Raw genomic sequence first — 12,442 nt, 5'->3', positions numbered from 1 at the left:
AAATAACATAGTTATCCTCCTTGTTGAAAAGTCCTTTCATAATGACAACATTACTGAAAAAGATTATAATTTTTTTAGAGGAATTAAATACCTACAGAGATTTGACCTACAAAAATTAGATAAAGGGAGTGGAAGGAAGGGGAGAATAGTTCTTTAATATGCTTTTTGACATATCTGTAAGAATTCTCTGACAGGATGTGAAAACTTAAGTTCTACACATATTTCCCCAAAAGGGCAGTGTTAGATAAATTTAAGAAAATCAATATTTTATAAAAACTTTGAGTAGTATATTACTAATAAAGAGGAATATGAACATATCAGGAATATCCTAACATGAATAGATTTTTATTACATGTAAAACTTAAATCCATTTGGAAAAACACGGTATTAAAGCAATGAAATCAATGGAAAGTGAGGGAGGAAAAAAATAATCACAAAAAACAGTGCAGGTACTCACTTTTTTTTTTTTTTTTTTTTTTTTTTTTTGAGTCTGGATTCAAGGAAGGAATAGGTAACCTGCAAATCTGTTAACAATGATTAAAAAATAAATATAAAATAAAAAGAAATAAAATAAAATAAAAAGAAATAAAATAAAATAAAATAAAATAAAATAAAATAAAATAAAATAAAATAAAATAAAATAAAATAAAATAAAATATGACAAAGCTAGCATCAGTTCTTGCAAATCACAAAATCACACTGACTAATTTCACAAAAAATCTTTTGACCACCACTTAACAAATAGAACACTGTGAAACTGAGAACAGGCTGCCCAGAGGTTGTTGGTGCCCAGTCCCTGGAGGTGTTCAAGGCCTGAATCAGCCTATGCAAAGTTCCTGTAAAAGTTAAGCCTATGTACCAAGGGTAGAGAGACGGATATGCAGATGGAAAAACAGATAGCAGGCACAGATGTTCCTCTCCACCACCTCACTAGAGGGGAGAAATTCAGAGGCAGCAATCCAGAGGTCTTATTGGATTGGTTTATTATTATTATTATTATTATTATTATTATTATTATTATTATTATTATTATTATTATTATTATAGTAATAAATATGTTTATTAATGTTCTACATTGTAGCAAGAAAACTGATCATTCTCAAAAGATTTCCAGGACAGAGTAGGCAACATACAGTTTATGAGTTTCACAGCACTTAACAATGAGACTCTGAAGTGCCATTTTCAAAGGACCACTGTAAGATCCAGATGAGATCAGGGATTACTTTCTTCCAGAACTGTAAGTGTCCATAAAAGTGTACTTGTTGAAGACATTTGAAGGGATGTTGTGTTTGATGTGATGTGATTTTCAGTATCAGTAAGTGCTGAATTTTTGTCATTATACACCAACTTCAAACAGAAGAAAGCATTCTCTTTTAAGCAACAATGCCTTTTGTAAACTGAATCATAGAACTACTGCAGTCAATTCATTTTTAGGTTATTTTCTACTCACATACCTGAGCAAATTACTTCCTTATCTCACATGGTGTAATGCTCTAGTCTATAGTCTTCCTTACATTGTGAAGTACATTGTTAACAGAAAAAAAAAAAAGTATATTGAATTTCTACACAAAAGACTAACTCTAGAGTAAAAGCAATACATTCCATTGTTACATTTGTGGAAAACTGCAGTAATGAACTAAAACTTCAAGTGTGATATTTCTAATTGTAATTAATGTTATTCTTCTGAACAATTGATTTTACTAGTAACAGAAATCAGAGGACAAAAGTTATTCTTGTGTACAGATCGTTAAATGAAAGGGCAGATTATAATTCCAATTTTAGAAATGTGTTTATAAGTGCTAAAACGTAATCTCATTTGATCTTCATTTGAAAAGGTAAACTGTTGCAAAGAAAAAACAAACCAACAACTTAATTCAATACATAAAAACGTTACTCTCAACTGCAAGGGAAAGACAACAACAACTAAATTAAATTCAGATATGTCCAGCACTTACCCTTTTGACCTTTAGTTTCAAATCCATTTTTCAGTTTGCATCAGGAGTAGGAGGGGAAGAAAGAAGAGGGTGGGAGAGGAAGACAAATGGAAAAATGAAAATAACATGTTGTCTTTCTGCTAAAATAAATTTCAGACTGAAAAATGGAAATTCTCCCTAGCTTATCTGATGGATGGAATTAAGTCCTCAAAAACATCTAATTTTCTTAATGCTACTTGACACAGCACTGCTGCTGTCACATTGGTTTTGGTTATGGGGACAGATTCTCTGGCTTGGGGGCACAATGAGAAAAAATTGTGCCAGGGTTACCTGTCCAGGGTAACAAAAACACACACAAATGGTCTTTTTCAAGCTCTGTGCATCCATTCTTGTGGAAGTGTACTGGGCAGAATGAAGTAGTGTCTGGGACTAAGGGCATCTTACCCAACCCTTCTGTCTTTAAAGAGCAGAAGCAAAGAAAATGTATGCTCTGATTAAAACAAAAACAAAAACAGCTGTAATAAATAAACAAATAAACCCCACTAAAATAAAACATGTTTTTCTAGTGGGTGTGGTATGAGAACAGCATATGTGTACAATTGTCGTGCATATGGATGATACATGGATGGTGGTGATATTAGAGAATAAATAGTAAAATGTGAAAATTTTTATCTCGGGGGAAGATGATATGGAATAAAACTGAGGTAATGTTTTACTAAAATTTTCTGACTCCTACGTGCTAGATTTCCACCTCTTGACCTTGTACTCAAAGTCATTTTGCTCTTACTTTTTTTGAATATGATTTTCTTGGTAATTTTAAGGGAACTGGAATAATGAAAGCTAAAACACTTGTACTGTTTTGCTACTGATGAAATGTACCAGATACTTTTTGTGAATGACATTTATTAATCAGAGGTTAAAGAGGAAGATGATTCAAAAATGTTCTGTGGACATGTGCTAAAAAACATCAATGGAGCATGATCAAAAATACAATCCATCTGATTTAATATTAAATTAAAACAAAATCTTAATAAATAGAAATAAATGAGCCATCTTCCATGTTAACTTTTTAACAAATTTATATAAAATATTGCATTGATCGAATTACTTACTGAAACTGTGATTTTCTTTGCATAATACAAGATTGTTTTATCTCTCACCTTAGATCTATGAAGAGCAATAAATTTTCACTTCCTCAATTTATGATATTCAGTGAGACTAAACATTTCAACATGGGAGTCCAAAAAGAATATAAATGTCTTAAGAAAACTTACAGAAAAGGAAGTAGAGGAGAAAAATAGAAAGAAAAGCTTAATAACTTCTACTAAAGCTATGTGAAATCTCCAAAATTTTAAAAAAGGATGTAGCAAGTATCAATACAAATTTGTAATATTTTAGGGTGAACTTTCAACCATGTACAGCAGTTATTTCTCTCAAATTCCAAATAGTAATGTCGAAGCTTGGAATACATACCTTCATTGCTATACATTTTGCTGTCAGATTATTGGCAAGTGATAAGGTCACAAAAAGCTGTGTACATATAATCATATACTTTTTCGCTTTTCTGCTTTGTTTCACCAACATTTCAAAGAAGTCATTTTAGGAATTTACTAAATTTTAATTTTAGCAATTTATGTCTTTTTTCATTAATCTGATTTCTTAATTCTTTACATAAACATTAACAGTGATGGTTGCAGATAGGGAGCACTTGAAAGTAGATAGTCAAGCATTATGAAGATATTTTATAAATAAAATGGTTTTGTGAACTTATTTACCATTAAGAAGGTTCTTACTATGAATTAGCAACATAGTGCACTTCACTTTCCCTGATTCTGAGAGCATCTGAGAGAACTGCTTTTTCTTTCATTGTAAAATTTTGATAAATTAATACTTGCTTTTAGTTTTTAAAAAGCTAACATGGGCACACACAGGTGTAATGCACTCTTTCCTTTAATATCTAAAATACATCATGTATTTCTTTCTTGAAATCCTGATATCTTATGGATTGTTTGAACAACCACTATTAGCACAAAAATTTTAACTTATCTGAGTCATATGGTAGGAATGATTTCTATATTAAACTACACCAATAAACAGAGCATGTAAAATTATTTGTGGATTTAGTTTATGGTGGCCTAAATTGATACTCTGAAATGATCAGAATGTAACATGACACAGATGATGAGCTGAGTCCAGGAAATCTGCTATCACCTGAGCATATTTACAATAGAAATCTCTATTTTTATTGAAAGATATGCCAAAGCTGTAAAGAAATTTATGGTATCATCAAAAATATTCACGGAAAGAATAAATCAGCATCATCAGTGTTGATACAACGTAGCTCAGTATCTGTACAATATTGTGCTGTTTATTCCCTTATAATGATTTTTATTGTCAGTTTTCTTATGCCACAATATAGCTAAACTAATAATAAAAGCTATAACTATATTTGTAATTTGTTTCAACATTCTGCAATATCAAATATTTTCAACATCTGAAAATCTGCATAGAAAAATAATTTTTTAAGGTAAAATCTAAATAACTCCTTGCATTGTCACCAATACTTCCTAAATATGTTTCCTAGGTAACTAGTAAATCACTACAGAACTAATTTATGGTGCAGAAAGAAATAAAATCCTACAGCATCTCCTCTTAAAATGCATAACAAAGATTTCTGCATTGTGCATGAATCTTTATTACTTAAAAATCACTACTTTCATAATTAATTTTCTTTTTCCTATTTGTACTTTAGATTTATTTTTCCTCATTGTTATGTAGTATGAGATTTTGAAATTGAACTTATACTATATTGATCACTTTGTAGTTTCAAATTTAGGGATTGTACCTTTCTTTTGGATTTGAAACTAAAGCCTAAATAGAAAGTGTGGAGAAAGTTGCTTAATGAATGAGAAAGAGTGGCATTATGGGCTTCATCTCCTCTAGTTTTGAACACATAAAATTCAAGTGTCAGAGACAGGCTTCCCTGGTAACTTAAAAATAAATGAAAAAATAGGTAGGAACTGGGTTAATCTTGAAAGTGCAGTTGAATCTTCCTAAAGTATGTATCCAGGATATGGGTCACCTGCAAGAAATGCTTTACTATAGAGGACCAGAGAGACTACAGAGGACTATAGATTATAAAGGAATTAAAAGCAGAACTTTCACTTTGGTGAATCACCTGAAATTTATGAAAAATATACTTAACTGCAGGAGTTGTCCTTTTTAGTAATCTGAGGTGAAACCTGCATTGTTGCTGGCTTTCTGATTGAAATGCTAGGAAATAGTGACAGCTGACTGTGTGAAGTAAATGATAGGTGAGTCACTATGAGAACAGAGTCATAGAATATGTTCAATTTGATGATGTCTTTAGTCCTTTGAGTATGGCTTTATCTTTTACTACATTATAATGAGAGTGGTGTGATAATGTTTGTATTCAAAGCAAAGCTGTCACACTTTTTGGCTTTCCTCCAGTTCCACTTATGCATGAGCATTCCTGGAATGTTGCCAGACATATTTTGTGTTTATTCTCAGTCACTGAAAGCATTTTTTGTATTATCTGGTATTAAAGTCTTTTGTCCAACTAAGTTTATTTGTCATAACTCTCAGTGGAAACACATGACAAATGAACATCTCAGAAGTAATCAAATGGAAGATGGAACTGAAGTCCTCATGGCTTGTGAGTTTGTGAGTGACAACTGTACTCGCAATCTCTCCACCTTTTCTGTTTTAACTGATGCTTTAACAAAAATCCAAAGTCACTTCTTGTTATTATGATGGTGGTTTGTTGTTGGTGGTGGTGGTGGTGTTTGTAGTGATTGGCAGGATTCCAATACAATTCAAATCCCTAATCTGGGCTTTGAATAACTTTCTTTGAAAGGCCTGACTAAAAGTGCTGAAGATACGATGTTTTTGATGACAGCTAGGCTAACTTGTAACTTCTTCCATGGGGACTGCGTCCTCCTCATACCTCTGAGTCCTACTTGAGTCCAAGATAGATCTGCAAAGCTCCATCATCGCCTTTCACATGTCTAAAAGGGGGGAAGGAAACAGCCTTCTGATTTATCTCAAAATGAGCACTGGGCAGCTGATTCCAGTTAACAGCAAATATTTTAAACAGTGGGCTAATGGAATATTCTCTTCACCCTGGTTGGGAAAAATACCATTTGGAAACTGTTTTCAGGGTACTTGGAGACCTAATCTAAATTCAGTGGGGTTTGTTTGTTTGTTTCACAGGATCGCAAAGGTTGGAAGGGGCTTTGGGAGGTCATCAAGTCCAAACTCTTCTTACACAGGTTCACAGCAGTAGGTAACACAGCAAAGTATTTTTAATACCTCCAGTGAAGGAGATTCCACTACTTCCCTGGGTGGAATCTGGGTGGACTCTGTAACCCTCTCTAACCCTCAAAGTAAAAAAGTTTATTCTCATATTCAAATGAAAATTTTTCTGTTTCAGTTTGTGACTATTTGTTGCTGGGTACTACCAAAAAGAGCCTGACTCCATTCACTTGACACCACCCTTTAGATATTTATAAGCATTGGTAAGAAGCCCTCAGCCTTTTCTCAAGACTGAACAGTCCCAGACCTCTCATCTTTTCCTCAGAAGGGAGATGCTTCAGGCCCTTAATCTTCTTTGTAGCCCTCTGCTGGACTCTGTTTGTCTTTCTTGAACTGGGTAGTCCAGAGGTGGACACAATGCTCCAGGAGAATCACTTCTCTTGACCTGCTGACCATGCAACTTTTAATGCACCACAGGCTACCATTAACCTTGTAGGCAATAGGGGCACACTGTTGGCTCGTAGCCAGCCTACTGTCCACTAGGACACCCACGTCTTTCACTGCAAAGTTTCTTTCCAGCAGCTCAACCCATACTTAAGCATTCTGTTATTCCTTCCCAGATATATTACTCTACAATTTATTATTGTTTTTAAATGATTTGAGTATTTTCTCCACAGTTTATGAGTACCAAGCACTGATGTAAAATATAGTTCTCTGGCCAAAAACACACACTTCACATTAGCTATAGTTGACAATGCAATCGTTCTGAACTTAAGGTTCAATTTGGGTATAGCAATGAAGAGCTTATCATGCTGCTTTTCTGAAGTACTCTATTACAAATTTCCAAGGACTTTCTATCTGCATTTTCAAGTAGATTATAGTAAGTAGACATTGCCTGGACAATTCCCTACAAGCTTCAATTCCAAGTCTAATACATAAATTTCACTGATTAAATTGCATTTCAAAAGTCATGAATTAGTATTCCTGGAAATGTCTTAATTTAAACTAGGATTGTTTTCCTCTAACATTTCAGTAGATTATTTTTAAAAATAGTGAAAAATATACAATCTGCTTTTTGGATTTGTTAAAAAATGACAATTAAAAAAAAAAGGGGGTTTTTTGTTTACTTGTTTTTTGGAAAATAATTGGTTCAAAATGTTTGTCTTAATGGAATGTTTCTAAATCTACTCTTTGCAGTATTCTAATTCTATTCCAGTCTTTCCACTATTTTTGAGGTTGATCTGAACTTTCTGCAGACTGATAAAGCAGTCTGTGCCTGCTGCAATTCAGTGCAGTGACGTGCTGATGAATCAGGCATGCTTAGAAGACTAGTCCATCTTTCCAAGTCTTCCCTCTCCCTTGTTTCCCATAACACTGGTGTATTCTAGAGCTAAGCATAACCAATTCTCTGCTTTCTGATTATCAGGTTGAAAGTGTACCTTTAAGAATTTTTGCTATTATTTTCCACTTTCCTTCCTCCAAACCAGGTGTAGTGAACTGCACGCTTTGCAAGAAAGAATGGAAAAAAAAAAAAAAAAAAAGGGTCAGTTTGCTCCTCATTAATTTTCAAATAATTTTCAGCATCATATGTATTGAGAAGATAGGAAAAATGTGCTATATATCAAATTAGTCAGTAGTTGCCAAATCATGGCCCCCTCGCCCCCAGCCCATATGCTATCTTGCTGTGCAGATTGTGATTAAATAAAGAACAGAATCCTACTGTAAACAGGCAAAGCTGCAAGTACAGTTTTGTTGAATCATCACATCCTTTGTGCTCCTTCTGATTTTTCATACATATTTTCTCCTTTCCTCTCTATTAAATGAAAAATCTCTGGAAGGCAAACTGCTTGTGAAGTTGGATTGCCAAGATGATATTCCCTATGGGCTGTTGTAATAGTACAAGTTTAGGGGCAGTGGGACTTCTTTCTCTCCCTTCATAATTATGTACTGAGACTTGTCAGGGAATTATCCATCCATTTCACATGTTCTCATCTTTCCTCTTTATCTGAAGACTTTGATATCGGCTTTAACAGTTTTGTCCTTACCTGATGTGCAGTGCACAATCTCAGTTCAGGTATTAAAATTTTAAGAGCTCATTAGAGACTTTTTCTTAAAACTGTGAATTTCTATTTTGCCATTCACTTATGTGAAGCAGATGTGGCCACTGATGATCTTATAGAAGAATAAGTATTCCTTATCTAACAATTTATATAACCTTGCATTTTGTGAATCAAGGTAAGGTTATTTTTATACAATTCAACATCTTGCCAGGGTTACCACATTATGCAAGATTATTCAGTTAAAGCAGCTGTACAGAAGACCATACTAAGGGCCAGCTAGAACATACTGGAGAGAGTGAAAAATTGTTAAGTGGAATCAGTGAAATAGTCTATTCACTTTCATATTCTATTATGGCAGATGTTTCAGAGCTAGTCTCAGAAATCTTGAAAAGAAAATTTATCGTTTCCTTCCCCCAAGGAAGCTTAGCTGACAGTTTTAGTGTTTCATTAGTATCACTTACAATTGACGTGTTATATGAATAATTTTTAAGTAGATCTTACTGCCAAAACTGGTGGAAATTTCTCCTTTAAAACTGATAACTTGATCAGATTCTGAAATAAAAGTACACTTGTTTTTAGCATGACTTCTAGACAAAGAGCTCTTCTGAAAAAAATAAATAAAAAACTGAAATAATTGTATTTGTAATTGAAAACAAATAAAAATTTAGTAATCACCCTTCCCGATATGTTTGATAGGATTTCTAATGAAAGATCTGAATTCTATGCATGATTTCAGCAAAGGTTCACATTAAAGAAATTGATCTGGAGATAGTTATTGTGTCAGGAAAAAAAACTGCATCGACCTGCAAATTTTTTGTGTGTTCATATGTCTGAACCCCCCATTGTTTTTGGCTCGAAGCTTTATTTCCAAGGCATTTCTTGTGATAAGACTTACTTATCTAGGAGATGAGAGGTGGATGTTGCCGTGTGGCAGTCAGCATCAGTGTGTGGACAATTTTCCATTTGAAAGTATTCTTCTTTGGAGCTGTTTGCCTATGAAGGGAGTGCTCAGGAGTGTTTACTGGAGGAAGATCTGGCCTGTGACCAAATAACTCCAGTTTGGTATGGGAAACTGGGTAATGATACCATCGTGTCCTGTGAAAAACAGGATGCAGGTGGGCACTCTCTGCTCACTCTTATCTGCTGGTGAGGCCTGGAAGATGGGAACAAACACATTTCTGCTGAGATCCCAAAGCTAAAAGCTGCCACTCCAAAGAGAGCTGACTTGACCACTTTGGACTTATAAATGAGTTTGCACTGCCATTGAAAAGTTAGTCACAGTTGTTGCTGTCAGCCGAACAGCAATGCCTAATGAACCACCACTACTGAAGACAAACTGAACTACAAAGCACTCTGGATCCATGGTGGTGACTATCTCCCTCTTGCTTCCTACAAAGACTCCTTGTTTGTTTGTTTTTTTCCCCTATCTTTTCTATCACCCATCTTCCCTTCCCTATCTCCATAAACACTAGGATTTGTGATAAACTGGTTGGACTAACATTTGACATGTGTCTTAATCTTGCCATCATGAATACATATATTAAAAGAACCTCCATTCCATCCTATAAATTGGAGCAAGACACCAAAAGAGTATCATGGACAGCACTCTTGGTCTTCAGTTTTACTGTGAAACTTTTCAGACATTAATGTTTCATGCTCATTCTATTATTCAGCCTGATCCCATATCTTCATTTTCAAGACCTGAAATGATCTCCCAGTTCACCTTAAAGAATATATTTTCTTGAAAAAGTCAAGGGAAAAACTTAGATTTTTCCACGAGGACATAAACTTGGAATCTTTGTATTTTCAACACAGTTTTTCTGCTTATCATAGAGGACAAATAAACCTTTATAGAGGATATTTTTTAATATGCAAAATTTACAGCAAGAAACATGGCTTGATAAATGCAGGAAAGGAAGGCTTTTAGGAAGAGTCCGGATTGGACACAGCTTGAAACTGTAGAGAAGAATGACAAGTGTATTGTCAGCATGAAAAGTAAAACAGATCATCAGTGCTGCCAGTTTTCAGGATAGCTATCTTAAGGAATGTTTCCTCATGAACATGTTTTTGTGAGCTGCAGGTGAAGGTATAAACAGTTCTTCACTTTCAACAAGACATCAAAGAGCAGGACAAAAAAATACCAGCAGGATATGCATTGCTTCTCCACAGCTGCTTTCAAGGTATGCCAAATCCCCAGGGTCTGAAACCTCCACGTGTCAAACAGAGGACTATGTCTGTAAACCACTGCATGGCATCCTCCTGTGCCCAGCTCCAAGGCTTTCTCTGCAGGAGAGAGAGAAATGTAGCAAGCTGCTTCACCTTGTACTGAGTATCTGCTTTTCATCCATCTCAAACCTCCATCACTTTTCTCCTCTTTGTTTCATCTCAAGAAGGTAGTGCTTAGTCTGAGAATCAGGAGTTAATACCTGCTCTTGAATCACAATACAGAATTTCTCTTCTCCCTCAGTGGAGGTCCATGCAGGAAACCTACCAGTATAAACATGAATAATGAGTTCTCTATATGATTAAAGTCTCCTTCCTTTTGGCTTCTCTTTCAAAATGACCATTAGAATGGAAAAATAAGAAGGTGAAAGCATACTGGATTTAAGGAATATGACAGTTGTTTCAAGAGTTACATTAAGGTTACTGGGCAATTTCAAAATAATGTCTTGCTTTTCTTAAAGATTCATCTATTTCAGTCTTGACTAGTACCTAATTAATTTCCGTTGTCATTTAAATGTCATTGATTTCTATGATTCTAACCTTTTATAGAAAAGCTGATATTACCCATAGGGCCTTTTGTTTACATTTTAGACAACTCAAAGCAAGCACTGTTCTTCTCTGATTTAAAACAGAGATCACCTGAACTTCATTCCCTACTGTCTCTGAAATAAAGAGGAATAAAAAGGCAAGCATGTGAAATCAGACTCCATCCAGATGAAATCTAAATTATAATTACTTATAAAAGCTGAAAGAAGCAGTTGTCTTCAGATATGCTTTCCCTTACAGTCACAAATGAGTAAATTAATTTTTCCCCATGTATCCATTTATGATAATGTAATGCACTATAATAAAAGCCTACCTAAAATAACTGCAATAAGAGAAAAAATTAATGCTTTCCTCCATGGCTGAAAACTCACAATATATGAAAGCGAGTAGATTTAATTAAAGAGGAGTCCAGTAACATCATGAATTTGGTGATATAAATTAAGCCACTGAATAAATAAGTCAGTGAAACTGGAAAGACAACTCCTCATATAAAAAGCAGTCTTACAAAAAGTTGTTCAAGTTTTGTCAAATTACAGCATATGTATAGTAGAGTAACTCAAAGAAACTTAATGGGGCACCACTCTTGTCAAGGCATAGCAATTGCTATGTTGACCTGGAGACTTAAGAAAGTTTGTATATAGTAGTTACTGAATTTCTTGTCAGCTCAGTTTATTTGTGTTTTGACTTGAATCTGAATTGAGGTAGTTAAGACATTTCTTGCTAACATTAACTAAAAATGTCTATCAGTCCCCATAGTGGTATAACTTCTTTGTTCTGGTTAGCAAGAGGCTATTGAATGAAGGATTATCTACAAATCAGATCAGTTCTTCAGTACAGGCACCCTTTGAGGCTACATGGTCTAACTAGGCTGTCTGGGCTTCTGCTCACACAGCTCTAAAGAAGGGATAAAGCTTCCATTCAGATGTATGAGAGTGCTACATTCAAAATTAAGTCATAATCAGATACTCTGCTGAGGAAGGCCATATATATACCATTTATGTATTTTCCTTTATTTATTTATTTATTTAATTTATTTTTTTTTCTTATAATATGCTGTCATTTTTGTTATTTATTTATATCATTTATCCAGTGCTGAAGGTGATCTTATTCGGCTAAATGTATCTACTAATGCAATCTATCAAACTGTAGAAATTACACTGCAGGGGCTGTTTTCAGAATTGCACTGGATCAATAACACAAGATTGCTTAAGCACGTCTCCCTTCTTTCCACCTCTAGCAAATGGTTTGATTATCTCTTCACAGAGATTATGACACAAGATGCTGACTGTGGTTTTAATTTTATTTGATTGATGGATTTAGATTCAACTGCACACTATCTATCTATGTTTATCCACTCACAGATCAGTTGCCACATTGATATGCCCTTTTTTACGTGTGTGTGTC

Source organism: Coturnix japonica, chromosome 2 (genome assembly GCF_054131305.1).
Source record: "Coturnix japonica strain WE chromosome 2, WE-NBRP24, whole genome shotgun sequence".
Taxonomy (NCBI): Eukaryota; Metazoa; Chordata; class Aves; order Galliformes; family Phasianidae; genus Coturnix; species Coturnix japonica.
This window is presented reverse-complemented; position numbering follows the sequence as displayed.